This window comes from Capricornis sumatraensis, chromosome 16 (genome assembly GCF_032405125.1).
Source record: "Capricornis sumatraensis isolate serow.1 chromosome 16, serow.2, whole genome shotgun sequence".
NCBI lineage: Eukaryota > Metazoa > Chordata > Mammalia > Artiodactyla > Bovidae > Capricornis > Capricornis sumatraensis.
The window spans coordinates 28,344,172-28,360,986 of NC_091084.1; positions in this window are offsets into that span (position 1 = coordinate 28,344,172).

Below are 16,815 nucleotides of genomic sequence, written 5' to 3' on the forward strand. Positions count from 1 at the left end.
GGCAAACCCCAGATTTCTGTGGCTGCTCTAACTCTGCAAAAAGAGCCACTTTGACACGACACTGGCCTCTCCCGGGGAGAGAGTGGAAACCAGAGGCGCACTGGCACTGCCTGGGGGGACAGAGGTGTGCAGGCAGCATGCCCAGTGCAATTAGAAGCGGATTAAGAGGGAGACAGGGTGGGGGCCAGGCGTGATGTGTTTCTGCCGTCTTGTCTGGGATTAGTAGTAATATATCTGCTGGTGTGATGGACACATCTGCTTTCGTTTATTCTGAGCCCTGTCAAGCTCACAAGCCTGGATTAAAGCAAAATCACGCTGAGTGAACATTGCTAATTTAGCTACTTTTTTTCCCTCTCTTTTTCTTCCTCATCTTCAAATTTTAATGTGAATGCTGCAAGAAGCCATTTCTTTCCAACCAAATGATTTGGGAAAGGAGCCTCAAATTCATAGATCCTGAAGGGGAGAGGGATGAGGCGATCTGGATCAGAAGGTGGAGCCTGGGGATTCACGTCCATATCCAGATGAAAAGGGGAGAAAGGAGAGACAGTAGGATGGGAGGAGAGTAGAGGAAATGTGAATTTCCACAGTACTTCCTGGGTTGAATAGATTTGGAACACTTCCCTTTAAAGCAAAAAACAACCATCTCCTCTTGCAGTGAAGAAGAAAGCCCTTATGTATTTCAGTTCACAATTCTCTTCCACCTCCCAGAGAATCAGACTTTTCCTCTCTGTAGCCCCATCCTTGAAGCCGGCTCCTACTTCCTCAGTCTCTTCCTTCCCGGATGCATGCATGTGTGCTCAATCTCTTCAGTCATGTCTGACTCTTTGTAACCCTATGGACTGTAGCCGGCCAGGCTCCTCTGTCCATGGGCTTCTCCAGACAAGAATACTGGAGTGGATTGCCATGCCCTCCTCCAGGGGATCTTCCTGACCCAGGATAGAACTCTCTTATGTCTCCTGCATTGACAGGCAGGTTCCTTACCACTAATGCCACGTGGGAAGCCCTTGCCTGCTACTTCCCTGCAAAAGAATTTCACTGCGGTGTGAGCTGCTCATGGTATCTCAGTTACTGGTCCACTGTCTCATTTCTGAAGCTCAGTTCTCAACAAGTTTGCATTTCTTACTGGCTGCCCAAATTCTGCTTCTAAGTGCTGAGTCAAAGAACTCCCTTCGCAACCTTCAGAATATCATCTTTGAGATTCTTTTCTTAATTTCTGCCCAAAACCAATACACCAAAGTGATGTCTTCAGATACTTTCTGTTGGTCTAGACAAGATCTTGGGATTTCCCCTCTCTCCACCCTAGTTAGGTTTTTTCATAGACAAATAAGCTCCTTTCTGCTTTTCCCTTCTGCTATCTTTGGGTGTCTGATTTGCATCAATTCATTCAGCCGATTCCTCTTTGGTTTCTTGTACCTTTCCTTTTAACATCTTTGAGACAGCAACATCTTTATTTACCAAGAAGAAACATTATAGGAGAACATATTTCTGGCTTTGAAATGTGATAGCCAGATGCAGAAATAGTAAATAAGCTCTAAGAATAAATGCCAGGATGCCAGATAAAGGGGATTAAGGTATGAACAGTCTTTAAAAGCGTAATAAAATCAAGCTGAAAGTCAGCATGGTGTCTTGGGACAAAGGGAAGGGATGTCAGGGATTAGGCTAAGATTAGAGGTGCAGAAGGAGAGACACAGCTGATCTCAAACCAGGAAGTGGAGGGGAGACGCAGGAGGCAGGAGGCAGGGCTGCAGCCTACCTCTCCAGGAGTCAGGCAGGCTTTGGGTCAAAGATGGTAACTGAGGGATTGGATCTATTTTACCCTCTGCAAGGGTTGGGACACCGACAGCCCCAGAGTCCTGTTTGCCTACTCCCCAACCGTATCTAGGAGGGCAGGGGCCGTTTAGTAGGGCAGTCCCTCTGGCTACTGCGCCATGCCATTTCCAGCAAAACAAAAAGCACTTGAAAAGGGCTAAATCAAATTCACCTTCAGAACTAGCAGAATCTGGCTAATGTGATTTCAAGCTCCCCCTCCCTTCCCCCAGAGCTCACCACCTTCTTGCTGAAGTCTCAAATTCTTTTTAACAAGAGAAAAAGTCTTTCATGCCACAATTAGGGATAAAAGACATAAAATGCAAACGCCTGGCTGAGCTCCAGTTGGAGAATAATCAATCAGTCCTTGGAATATAAATTACTAATATCAGATTCTTTCCTGGTATGACAGAGGGAGGAGGGTTAAAGACCAGGATGATAGTGACACCTGTAATGGAGGTTGCCAAGGAGATGGGAGCTGAGGAGGAGGGGCAATCCCTTCTAGGTACACAACACCTTAAGATTTGAAGAGTACGTGTGTGTGTGTTTTGAATCACTACTGGTCACAGCTCTGGAAGGCAGGCCTGTGTGCCCTTTTCATCAAGCATAAGAGGAAACTGAGGCTCAGAGCTGTCCAGAAACCATTGCCAGGACCAAAGGTTGCCAAACTAGAGATCTTTATCTTATATTTGAACCTAAGGTTCTGATTGCAAGCCCAGTGATCTTCAAAATGTATCAAAGCTGCAGAATGAAACTGACAACAGAAGAAATATCCTACCAACTTTCACAATTTTGGCTGAGATTTGTTGACTTTCAAATGGGGGAGGACACATGACTCTCTGTGTGGAGTAATTTTAGGATGGAGCTGCCAAGGCAAGTAGCCTGCTTTGCATGATTTATGAAGACTTTAAAAAAAAGAGAAAGAGGTTGTGTGTTGACTTTGTTAAAAAGGAGCTTCATTTTCTGGGAATTTACTATTTGAAGTACACCCACATTTTCGTGAATTTATCCTCTCCTCACAAAACTCCATTGACCTTTTCTTTCCCATCCATGGAGGTAGTCCAGAGTTTAAACTATTTCTAGTTTAGTATGGATATTCATGCTTATTTTTCTTAATTTTTTAAAAATAAGCATGTGAAGTATAATACTCAGACAGAAATATGTACACAACAGGAAACTATAGCTCTATAAATTATCATAAAACAAATCTCAGTGAAGCTATTACCCAGATAGGAAAATAAAACACCTGTAGGACCCCAGAAACCTTCTTCTTAATCCCTCCTCATCACTAGTCTCTCTTCTCCCTAAAGGTTACTCTTATCCTCACTTCTGAGATCACAGGCTGGTATTGCTTGTTTTGGGGACTTTAAATGGAATCATATGGAGTATATCAGATGTATTTGACTTATTTTGATCCATATCATACATGTGAGGGGCTTCCGGCACTAGTGGTAAAGAACCCACCTGCCAATGCAGAAGAGGTAAGAGACACGGGTTTGATTCCTGGGTTGGGAAGATCTCTTGGAGAAGGGTATGGCAACCCACTCCAGTATTCTTCCCTGGAAAGTCCCATGAACAGAGGAGCCTGTCAGGTTGCAGTCTATAGGGCTGCAAAGAGCTGAACACAACTGAAGCGACTTAGCGCATGCACGTACATGGGAGATTCATCCTCATTACTGAGCACAGTTGTAGTTTGTTTTCATTGCTGGGTAGTATACCATTGTACAAATATACAACATTTACCTATTCTACTCCTGGTGGAATTTGAATTGCTTCAGTATGTGCTATTATGAGCAATGTTACTATGAATATTCTCGTGCATGTATTTTTATGCATAATGCATTATTATACTGGATACATACCTGGGATCGAAACTGCTGGGTCATAAAGTATGCATAAGTTGAAGTTTAGTAGAAAGCTGTTTTCCAAATAATTCTACCAAAGTGCAGTCCCATCAACAAAGTATGAGCATTCCAGTTGCTCCACACCCTTGCCAACACTTTATTTATTACCAATCGGTGTAATTTTAGCTGTTCTGGTGGGTATGTAATGGTATTTCACTGTGGTTTTAGTCTTTATTTCCTCAATTACTAATAAGCTTGATCATTTTCATTTGTTAACTGGTCATTAAAATATTCTTATTTATTAAGTATCTTTCTCATCTTTTTTTTTAATACTTGTACTTTCCTTATTGATTTATACGTTTTTAATATATTTTTGATTGAGTCCTTTGTCAGTTACATGGCTTGCAAATAATGTTTCTGACTCTGTACCTGTTTTTTCTCTCTTAATAGTATCTTTTGATGAATAGAATGTACAATTTATGCAGTCTAATTTATCCATCTTTTCCTTTCTGTTTAACACGTTTGTGTCCTTTCAAATAATCCTTTTATTTTTTCCCTTGCTCCTGGTTCAGGAAGATCCCCCAGAGAAGGAAATGACAGCCCACTCCTGTATCCTTGCCTGGAAAATCCCATAGTATGGCAAAGAGTCAGACATGACTGAGTGACTAACATTTTCACAGAGATAATACCTTAGGTTGTCATGTAGAAAGTTTATGGTGTTGCCTTTTACTTTTAGATAAATAAGCCATCTGAAATTGATTTCTATATATGTTATATTATAAAAATCAAGTTTTATTTTGTTCTATATGGATATCCAAGGGCCTAACACCATTAAAGAAAACATTGCACTATCTCTACTATTCTGCAGTGTCAGACCCAGTGGTCATATATGCATAGTAGTTTCTGGGCTCTCTTCTGTTCCATTGGCTTATTTGTCTATCTTTGTGCTAATACTATGCTGTCTTAATTATTGTCACTTAATGATATGTTCTACTTTTTTGTTCTTTGTCAAGAATGTCTTAGCTTCTTGACCTTTTTCACTTCCATATGGATTTTAGAATAATATTTTCCATTTCAAAAAGAAAACAGGAAAGAAGGGAGAATTCACTGGCATTTTGATTAGGATTAAATTGAATATATAGCTAAACTTGGAGATGATATCATTGCACAATTTAGTTGTTAATCCTTGAAAAGTTTTTGTATCTCATTGAATTTAGGGGAGCTTCTCTGGTGGCTCAGTACTAAAGAATCCACTTGCAATCCTGGAGACTGGGAGATGTAGGTTCAGTCCCTGGGTCAGGAAGATGCCCTGGAGTTGAAAATGGCAATCCACCTCAGTATTCTTGCGTGGGAAATTCCATGGACAGAGGAGACTGGTGGGCTACAGTCCAGGGGGTCTCAAAGAGTCAGACATGACTGAATGACTGAGCATGCGTTGGATCTAGGCCCATTTTTCCAATAATATTTTAATAGGGATTTCTTCTGGTATGATTTTTGCTTGTTGTTTTGTTGTTGATGGTAGTGGTGATACATGTATACATAGAAGTCTTCCATATCTTTCATTAGATTTAATCGTAGGTATTTTGTTTGCTGATGCTGTTATGAATGCCTTATAATTATCTGAAAAACAATTCATACTCTAACTCTTTGTTTACATTATACAAGTATATAATTGATTTTTGTATATTGTCCTTATATCCAGTCACTTGCTAAATAATTTTAGAATTCTGATTGCTTATCTGTATTCTCTTTCAGATTACCTATGTAAAAAACAGTATTATATGCAAATATTATCTCTTTATAGGTTTAGTTATCACTTTATAATTGTGATCTTTTTTTCTTATCACATTGGCTAGACAATTCTATTACAATTTTTTTTAATTATTATTATTTTGTTTTACTTTACAACATTGTATTGGTTTTGCCATACATTGACATGAATCCACCATGGGTGTACATGTGTTCCCCATCCTGAACCCCCCTCCCACCTCCCTCCCCATCCCATCCCTCTAGGTCATAGTGCAGCAGCCCCGAGCACCCTGTATCATGCATTGAACCTGGACTGGCGATTTGTTTCACATATGATAATTTACATGTTTCAATGCCATTTTCCTATATCATCCGACCCTCGCCCTCTCCCACAGAGTCCAAAAGACTGTTCTATACATCTGTGTCTCTTTTGCTGTCTTGTAGCAAAAGAGACAGGGTTATCGACAGGGTTATCGTTACCATCTTTCTAAATTCCTTATATATGCATTAGTATACTGTATTGGTGTTTGTCTTTCTGGCTTACTTCACTCTGTATAATAGGCTTCAGTTTCACCCACTTTATTAGAACTGATTCAAACTATTACAATTTTGAATGGACGTAAACCATTGCTTTATTTCCCTTTTCAAAGGGTCAAAGCGATATCTGACCCTTTGTATTTTCTATTTAGAATGGTGCTTGCTATTTCTGCCTTGCAAATAAGTTAATCTGTATCATTTTTCTAGATTTCACATATAAGCAATATTTTATGATACTCTTTTCTTTTTCTGATTTACCTCACCCTATATGACAGTCTCTAGGTCTATCCACATCTCTGCAAATGGCACAATTTTGTTCTTTTTAATGAGATACAGATATATAAAATGGATGTGTGGATACCAAGGTGGGAGGAGAAAGGGTGGGATGAATCGGGAGATCAGGATTAACATATATACACCATTATGTATAAAATAGATAACTAATGAGAACCTGCTGTGTAGCACAGGGAACTCTACTTGGTGCTCTGTGGTGACCTAAATGAGAAGGAAATCCAAAAAGAGAGAGAATGCATGTATATGTATGGCTGATTCACTTTTTGTACAGCAGAAACTGCAGCAGAAATGAACACGACGGTTTAAAGCAATTATACTCCAATAAAAATTTATTTAAAAAAGGATGGTGATTGCTAGTTTTATAGTTATTTTTTCTCATAAGATAATTTTATTCTATTTCTGTTTTGCTTACAGCTTTTATCATCAATATGTTTTAGATTTTATTAATAATCATTCTTGCTTCTATTGAGAAGACAGTATAAAATTTCTTTTTTCTGTTATTATTGTAAACTAGAATTGTTTTCAAATATTAAATCAACTTTTCACTTTTGCAGTAAATATTCCTTGGTCTTAATAGTCTCCTTTTCATATATTCCTGAATTCTGTTTGATGATGCTACTCAGGATTTTTGTATCTGTGTTTGTGAGTCAGATTAATTTAGACTTCCTCTTTTGTAATATCCTTTCAGTTTTTAGTATCAAGGTTTGCTAACCTCTTAAATGAGTTAGGAAGTATTCCCTCTATTTAGGGACTTCCCTGGTAGCCAGGTGGTAAAGAATCTGCCTGCGATATAGGAGACCTGGGTTCCATCTTTGGGTCAGGAAGATCCCCTGGAGAAGTGAATGGCTACCCACTCTAGTATTCTTGCCTGGAGAATCCCATGGACAGAGGAGCCTGGTGGGCTACACTCCTTGGGGTCGCAAAGAATTAAACTCGACTAAGCACACACACACACATCCTCTTTTTAAAATTTCTGAAAAAGCTTTGTAAAATTGTTGCTTTAAATTTGAAGGTTTCAATACAGAAGCGACCTAGGTCTGAAGTGTGTGTGTGTGTCAATGTTTTTAACTATAGATTTGACTTCTGATTAGATGTGGAATTATCATATTCTCTTTCTTTTTGTGTTAGTTTTAATAAGCTATGTTTTTAAGGAATATATTCATTACCTCTATAGTTTCAAATGTATTGGTATAAAGTTTTTATATTCGCTTCATGTTTTTAGTCCTGTAGAATCTGTAATAATACCACTTTTTCAGATACTGTTCTTTTATCAGAAGGAGAGGATTTTTTCAGATCCTAGGCCTTAATAAATGAATAAATGTTGACTTTGTGTTACTATTCCCAGCACCCAGTTCTGACCTCCTAACATCATCTTCAGATACCAACTCCAGGCTGAAAAAGGTAGACGGAATTTTCCTTAGTATTGATGCTACAGGCCATCATCAATGATCCCTTCAATTCTAGTATTTTTAGATGAAAATTTATGAAAGCATAATATATATACACAAAAGTGTATATATCACCCAACTCAATGAATTCTGAGAAACCCATCTGTATAAGTAATTATTCATCTATATAATCAGCACATATATTAAAAATTAAAACATTACTAGCATCCATAAATCCTTCCCATGCTTCCTTCAAATTATACTTCCTACAATCCAGACTTCAAACATCATGAACTGGTTTTGCTTTCATATAAATATCTGTTGTCTTTTATTCAAAATTATGAGAATTTTGAATTCTCATAATATTGAAAATTATTCCTATTGTTACATACATACAATAGTAGAAGATTTTATTCTCTTTATTGTATAGTATTGCATTGTCTTAACATACCATAATTTATTTATCTTTTGTGCTATTGATGGATATTGGTATACTATCCAGATTGGTATCATAGTTCTACGATAAAAGCTCTTGTATGTATTTTTTGCTGAATATATGTATACATTTTTCTTGGTTTTCTACTTAGGAGTGGAATTACTAAATCATGGTTTGCGTATGTTCCACAATAGTGTAAATATCATAACTGCCAAAAAGTTTAAAAAAGTGATTCTATGAATTTACTCCTTACTATCAATGGACAAGAGTTACATTTGTTCTTCATTCATGACAACTCTTGATATTTTCCATCTTCTTCATTTTACCATTTGGCTGCCTATCTAGTGGAATTGCACTGTGAGTTTTAAAAGGTGTTCTCTTGATTTCTAATTAGGTCAAGCATGTTTTTGTATGTCTATTGGCTACTTGTGTTTATTCAAGTATTTTGCTCATATTTCTATTGGGTTGATATTTGTTTTATAATTATAAAATAATGATATTTTGTAACATTTATGTTCATGATAGAAAATTCAGAAAACACAGAAGAGTATCAAAGCAACATAAAAAAGAAACCTATGATTCCAATAATATTTAAATAACTCAATATTATAATTTTACCACATTATATCATATAATATAGTAGTTATGGTTGTAAAGCAGTTGTAAAATAATATAGTAATGTTCATACTCTTTGAAACAATCACATTGACTCCTCCTCCAAAGTACACAAATGAGACATGAAAGGAGGTACTCCTTTTCTCTCAGCCTTAAAAGGCTTGAGGATATTAACCCCTTAATCTCGTCCCTAATCAGAGGAACATCATTAGCTCATCACAAGGTCACTCCTATTCCCAGCATCTCTGGAATCTGAAGAAGGCACATTTGGGGATCATTTATGTCAAGTTTGTTTCCTCTCTGAGTTCATGGCGTCACCACCCTCCCTCTTTCCTGAGTCAGACACCCAAGTCAACTCTTATTCCTTTATTTCGCTAAGCTAAATTTTCACTTAGTTCAAAACCTCTTCTTTCCCGCTGCTAGCTCCCTAATTTGAGCCTTATCTGTCCCCTGAATTACTTCCATCCCACTTGCTTCTTGTTCTTGTTCTTGCCTCTATTCTTACTCTACTGCTTGCCTCCCTTTCTACTCCAGGCCATTCTTCAGATGCTAGGCAGCTTTTCTAAAATGCAAATCTGATCATGTCACTTCCGTGCTTATATCCTCTAAGAGGCTTCCCAATGCCCTCTGATAAGGTCCAACGTCTTTGCATCGATTGCTTGCATGCTTCTAATCTGGTTCTTGCTTTCTTTAGCCTCATCTCCTGCCACTGACAGATCGTGCACTTCTAGGCATCAGAGCCTTTGTTCCAAGTCTCCCTGCTTAAAATGCCTTCTCCTGGTGTCTCTGTCTTGGAGATGTCCTGTGCAGATTTTCAAAGCCAGGGTCAAGTGTCATCTGAGCTCCTAGACAGGATTCATCTGTCCCTCTCAGTTGGTTGTATAAACCACTCAGCCCGTTGAATTGCTATAGTATCTTTCCCATCCTTGCCACACACTGCATTTCTCAAATCTTTATCTCTTGACTTTCAAGTGCTTGGCACAAGATCCAGCTTATAATAGATGTTCAATAAACATTGAAAGAATACCCAAAGGAATTAATCAAAGGTAAAAAGAAAAAGAAACATTTGTTAGAAACTTGCTGCATAGCAGACACTTTTTCTATGTTCTCTCTTAAACTTCCCCAACAGTCTTATTAATTAGATGGTCTTATGTCCATTTTTATGAATGAGGAGATTAAGGCATAGATAAATTTAATAATCTTTTGCTCAAAGTTACACAGCTAATATATAGCAGAGCCAAGATTTAAATCTAAGTCTGAAAACAAAGCTGGTTGTTTCCCCTTAAACAGGTTATTATAATCATGATTATTTTAATGATGGTACTAAGAAATGGTCAGAGCACTTTACAAGCATTTCTCAGTGGTTAGTCCATAGATCACTTTCCCATCCATCATTGTTATTGAGTCCCATCACAAACAGATGAAGTCAGCAGAATTAGCCTCCTCCTCTGATAAAGACAGTAAGTATGAGGGTTTAAAGTGCCTCATCTGACTTACTTCACCTAGTGTGATAATCTCTCGGTCCTTCTGTGTCACTGCAAATGGCATTAGTTCACTCTTTTTAATGGCTAAGTAATATTCCATTGTGTATCTATACCACATATTCTTTGCCCATCCTTCTGTCGATGGACATTTACGTTGCTTCCATGACTTGGCTAGTGTAAACAACGCGGCAATGGACGTTGGGGTGCATGTACCCTACTGCATAGCACAAAGAACTCTGCTCAGTATTCTGCAGCAACCTAATGGCAAAAAATTTTTGAGAAAAGGATAGATAGATACATGTAAATGTAAAACTGAATCATACATGTAAATGTGTAACTGAATCACTTTGTTGTACACCCGATACCCAATCTTGTTAATTAACTATACTCCAATATAAGATAGCAAGTTAAAAAAAGATAAATCAATTGTCTCACCTAAGGTCACACAGTCTTAGCAAGCAGTGTGGCTGGATCTCAAATCCAGGTCTTCCAGCTCTAAGTCCAGTGGGGGCCGGTGAGGAGGACAGAATCTCAAAGGAAGGAACGCTTTGAAATAATAAGCTGGCTGCTTACTCTGGCACATATCCTGTCCGTTTCCCTTTGCAAGTCTGCTGGAGCCATGGCAGCTTCTAGAAGTTGGAAAAAAAAATCTCAGGCTGAAGCGGTCCACCATTTCATAAGGATTGGGAATTCTTTGCATGAGAGCCATTGTTTGACTTGGCAAGAAAAAAAAATTTTTTTTAATGAAGAGAAGAGAAGCCAGTATATATAAACATTCTAAAAAGCTGCATGGAGCCCGGACCACTACAGCAAGAAGAAAAGCTCTCTTGGGCTGCTGCCCTGTGTGAACCACCCCCAGGTAACCCCCTGTAGGCACTGCCCACCAGGCCTGCCTAGGGAATCTCCAATCTCGGGGAAGAAAAGGATAAAACAACATGAATTCTCCAGGAGCCTCATTATTCAAACAGTCCCAGAGGCAGTGAGCGGACAGCGGTGACTTTGGGAGAAGCACAGTCTTATCTCCAGGGTGAATAGGACCATTTGTTGTTTATGTCCAGGAAAGCGGGCCCCGCACAAAAAGAATGGGGGAGAACTCGGAGGAGCAGGGCGCCAAAAGCCAGCGGCTGATCTAAAAATCCTCTGCAGAAACAATGGCTCCTCCCAGGATGAGCCGCAGCCCCTTCAGAAAACAAAAGCTCTCGCGGAGGAAACTGGTCTTTTGTGGCTCTGGCAAGAAGCGACCCAGATAAAGCTAACCTGGCCTGACCCTCTCCCTTCCAGCAGAGGAGACACAGAACTTGTCAGGAAGTGGGGACACTTTGGCGGAGCGTCCTGACTTCTATCTGCTCTTCCAGCTTCCTGGGTCCTCCGCAGAGGCCTCCACTCTTCACAGCAAGGCCCCAGGACATCCTGGCCACCCGCCCCCAGACCCCTTTCTGCGTCCCTCTGAGGCATGTGGTTTCTGTCCCTCTCGTTTCAGCCAAAACCAAATGCTGCTGTTGGCCCTGGAGCCCTTGCAAGTTTTTCTGACAATTTTTTGAGCTTGGGCTAAAAATACACCCTGGCCTGGGACTTCGAAGCCAGCCCAACCTTGGCCTGACTTGAACCCGTTTGGCCCTTTTCAGCCGGCCAGCAGAAGCCCCCAAATTTCAAAGGGAGTCCAGCTGGGACACGGAACAGGCTGCCAACCAGCATCTCCCCACCTCCTCCTGGGTCACCAGGGTCCCTCGGATGGCCTAAGTTCCCCTTTGTACCCTGAGACCTGGCCCTGGGGTGGCCTTTGAGCTGACTCTGCAGAGTTGTTTTTAATGATACTTTCCACATTTGGATTCAGATAGGACTTGGAAGAAGTAATCTGTTTAGAAGAGCATCCTGTGGACCTTGTCTTGAGATGATGTTTGCCTCACAAGGGAGTGGTTTTATATTTAGACTGATGGTCTAACTGGGGAGACTGGTGGGGGACGAAGGCCAGCAGAGGTTTCCAAGCCACCCCTCCGCAGCTGTATCTATTAATGACCACATCAGTGGCAGGGAGGGGAAACCACACTCAGGAGCAGAGCAGAATTCATTCTACCAATGAATGAATTGGTAGGGGGAAGCCAGGCTCTTCCTAAGGCTTTTGTGGCGAAGCGCTCAGGCACCTGTGATGCCTTAGGCCATCACAGGTAGCGAGAAAGAAGGGAAAAAGAATCAGTTCCTCAAGGAAATGCTGAGGCTCCTTCTCTGCCCTGGGAATGTGGAGGAGAAGCCATGATGGGTGCTGCCTCTGGACACACAGGACAGTGACCAGACTGAATCCACCAGTATTTGTCAAGAACAGTAACCAGCTTGCACCTTATTCTTTGGAGCTAGTGAAGTGCTTCCTCACACTTTATCTTATAAAGTTCTTCCATTAAGAACATGAGGTAGTAAGAATATGATCAAAGCTGTCTCTTGTTGAGTACCTACTACGTACTGGGCAGTGTTCAGTGCTTACAAAAGCAGGAGATTTTAGCACAGTGAGCGATAGACTCCCCCAGCAGAGCTAGAATGGACTTCAGGGTCTCCATAAAGAGTTGAAATTCCAGGAACAATCTTGCATTTAAGCAAAAATGCCTGAACTCATTTCTGGAGTGAAAGACCATGACTTCCAACCTGTTCTTAAAGGCATTTAGGAATAATAAATGATCAGAGCCACTGCTTGAGAAACAGGATTTCAGGGTCGATATTGGTTTGATACCAGGGTCAGTCCCTCTTATGACAGGTTTACAAACCTTATTTCCGTTCTCACGTACGCTGCACTTTGCACGTGCCTTCATTGGAACACTTATAAATGTTTATTGTATTTTAAAGGGCTCTTTTTGAATCCTCACCTTTTATTCATTGGACTACAAATTTTTGAAGTTAGGAATTTCATCTTTTTTAAAAAAGTCTTTAGTGAATTTGTTACAGTACTGTTCCTGTCTTCTGTTTTGATTTTTTGGCTTCAAGGCATGTGCAGTTTTAGCTCCCCAGGAACCGAACCCACACCCCCTGCTTTGGAAGGTGAAGTCTTGACCAGTGGACTGCCAGGAAAGTCTCCAGGTATTGTATTTTATTCACAATTGTATCTTTGATGCCTAAAGTAAGTTCAGGTACTTAGTAAATGCTCAATAAGATTTTGACGCATAAAATTAACACAACATTGTAACTCGACTATATTTCAATTAAAAAAAAAAGATTTTGGTGCATGAATGACTAATGAATATAAAGGCCCCGGTAGAGAAGCTATATGTGAATGTCTAGGAGAGTGCCTTGTGGGTGGGGAACGTTGGGCCCTCTCAGACATGGTAACAGAAGGTGTGTGTGTGGAATCACTGGCGCTGGTTTGCGGGGAACCAGAGGCAGCCTCAGTGTCAGGCACAGAGCCAAGGGAAGCTGTGTCCGCGCATCCTGGTGGCACTCAGATTTGGCTCCAGACCGGAACATCTCAAGCGCGCCTCTCCCTGCCAGCACCCCTGTGCCTTCACTTTCCTCGGCATCTATTAATGATAAAAGTCCCTGTGGTTTATAATTACCAGTTTGACAAGTTCAGGAGTTCTCTGTTAATTATTATAATTAGCTTTCACTCAGTGTGACTTCGGGAGTTTAACAACAATATTAACAACAGGAGGATGACGATCAGGAATTGACTACAAAGAACTGACTAGAAAGACTTCCTTCTGCTGTCAGGGAAACTTATTAATGAAGGCAGAACCTGCACAGCAGCTCCCCTCTGTCCGCCTTGACTCAGTGATCAGATCTAAATCTGCCTTGGGGAACTGAAAATAAGGGTTGTGGCCAGTGCTTGCAAACCCCAAGTTTAAAATTAACCAGGGAAGAAAGAAGAAGCCACTGAAGTGAGAGCTGTGGGCTACTCCTTGAGCAGATATCAAGCAAAGGAGGCGGCCAGAAAGGAAAGCACGAACCAAAGCTGCCAGCCGTGGCTCCAGATCTGGTTGGTAGAGACTGCAGACGTGCCCAAGGTATCACAAAGGGAAAGGAGGGCAGGGCTGGGCATTTCCAGGGGCAGTTGGCTTACCCTGACACTGTGACAGTGAAAGCCACTTTTTCTGCCCATCTCTCAATGCTGTTCGTTCCCACAGCTATTCCCTGAGTTTTGACCCTCAGTCTCTTTCACCTGGGTGTTACTGGACTTAATTGGTTTCCACTCCATTTTCCAAATCTGCTTCAAGTTCACAGGCTTATCAGACTATTCAACCTTGAGGACGGCTTTGGTGACTTCAACTTCTCACCTGCAAAGTCTTTGATGGGTTCTAATTGCTCATCAAATACAGCCTAGAGTCCTCATTTTGGCACCAAAGTCTACTCAGTATGGGTACAACTTGTCTTTCCAGTACTGTATGTGTGTTAATTGCTCGGTTGTGTCTGACTCTTTGTAACCCTGTGGACAGTGTAGCCCGCCAGGCTGCTCTGTCTATGGGATTCTCCAGGCAAGAACACTGAAGTGGGTTGCCATTCCCTTCTCCAGGGGATCTTCCCAACCCAGGGGTCAAATTGAGGTTTCCTCCATTGCAGGCAGATTCTTTACTGGCTGAGCCACCAGGGAAGCCCCTTTCCAATACTATCTTCTAATTATTCTCAGTCTGTCACTCAGACAATAAACACCTACTCAATATCAGACAGTGTTTCAGATGCTGCAGCCTGAGCAGACAACAAGACAGATGAGTATTTGCCTCAGTGGCTTTTTAACTCTAGTGCAGGACATCAGAAAATAAACAAATACTCTAATAAATAGTATCATCCAAGGAGATAATAAGCCTTCCATTGTCATCTTAACCAAAAAGCTAAAGACACTGAGCCTGAAGCAGGGAGTTCTAAAGAAACTAACATTTATTCAGCCTCTATCATAGGCCAGATGTGATGATAGCCCTTTGAGGAAGCTATTCCCCTTTAGGTTAAACAGGTATTTTTCTACCTGCTGTTTTCCAGCCGCTTCTCTGCCATGCTCCAGTGACCATCAAGGAACAGAAAAAGAAGAAATCCATGGTGACAAAGGCATCAGAAAAGTAGGGTGGTGGAGCAAAGAATGAAAGATGTCAACAACTTTTTGACAGTGGATAGCAGGCTGGAGTGTTAAAAATGCAGCTGACTGAAGAGCTGATGTCTGAGAGCCTGCGGAGGGGCTTGCCAACGGGAAGTGAGAGGCAGTCCCTGGAAGCCTTAGGTGATCAGGGGTACCAGAATCCTGAGGGCATGGGTCAGGAGTGAGGTGCACACAGGGAGATGAGTTAAGGAGCATTTGGACTCCCAGATCTTCTTTATTCCGTGCAGCCAAATGACTATACCTCTCCAACCTGGCAAAAAGCTTTGTCTTCTGGAGAAATTAAGTGAGGGAAGTTCTATGTTAGGGGCAACAGGTGAGGGTGAAGGTAAAGAGATGCATTGTGGGAAAAAGATATTCTGATAAAGTACACTCAGAATTCTTCCAGTGGCTACTCCTCTTCTCTATTCCCTCAACTCTGTCAGGAGCTGGGAGGCCTGTGCTCTGCGAAAGACTATCCCCAGGGAAAAGCCCTGTGGACACTGACGTTTGACAGTCTCAAAGATGTGGGTACTGCCGTACAGACTAGTGGACCCGAGACGCTGACAACCCCACATACAAGGAATTTCCAGTCAGATTTTACTGCCTCATCCTAAAGGACCACCGAGGATCACCACACATTTGGGGAAAACTTAAAAGCAGTGCCCCAGCTATCAGGGAAAGAAATTCAGAGGAAAGGAAAGCAACACAGGCGGCAGAAGAAAAATATGAGGAAAAAGAATCTCTGTCAAATCTGTGGAAAGAGAATACTTTTCATTTCTTATATTCCAGAAACAAGAACAGGATCCTATTTTTTTTTCCCCTATGGAACAATATCATAACAGGAAAGAACTCTTGAAAGATAAAGTTATTGTGACCAAAATTTTAAAAGGATCAATTGAAGATTTGTGAAATAAAAAATGAATGTATTTCCTAGAAAGTGTGAAAGCAGAAGAAAGTGAAATGGAAGGGAAAAGACAAACATATTTGAAGTAAGTGACTGTATTTTATTGAACCATTAGAATAGCTATGTAGGTTAGGTATCATTTCTTCTATTTTGTCGAAGAGAAACTGAGGCTTCAGGAAGCTTTAGTAATCTTCCCAAAATCACACATAGTGAAATGGCAGAGCTGGAACGTGACCCAAGTCTTAGGACTCCAAAGCCACGTGTGTCTGCTCAGCTGTCCCCTCAGAAAAGCAGTGGAGAAGGCAATGGCAACCCACTCCAGTACTCTTGCCTGGAGAATCCCAGGGATGGGGGAACCTGGTGGGCCGCCGTCTATGGGGTTGCACAGAGTTGGACACGACTGAAGCGACTTAGCAGCAGCAGCAGCAGCAGCAGAAAAGCAGACTCAGCAGAGACCTGGAAGGTGGGTTGGGAACTGAGACAGCAGTTTTAGTAAAAGTCATAATATTTGCACCTTTCTCCTCCGTGGTAACTCTAAGACCCATTCTTTTCCAAAGCTTTTTGTGATTATTTAACAGAGATATCACACATAATGTACAGGGCCTCATAATATGGTTCTTCTCTTTTCTTATCTGCAGCTGAGCTAGAATCCCAGTAACTCTTTGCCCTGGGATTTTATCTGATAAAGTTATAAGCATTCAAAACATACAGTTG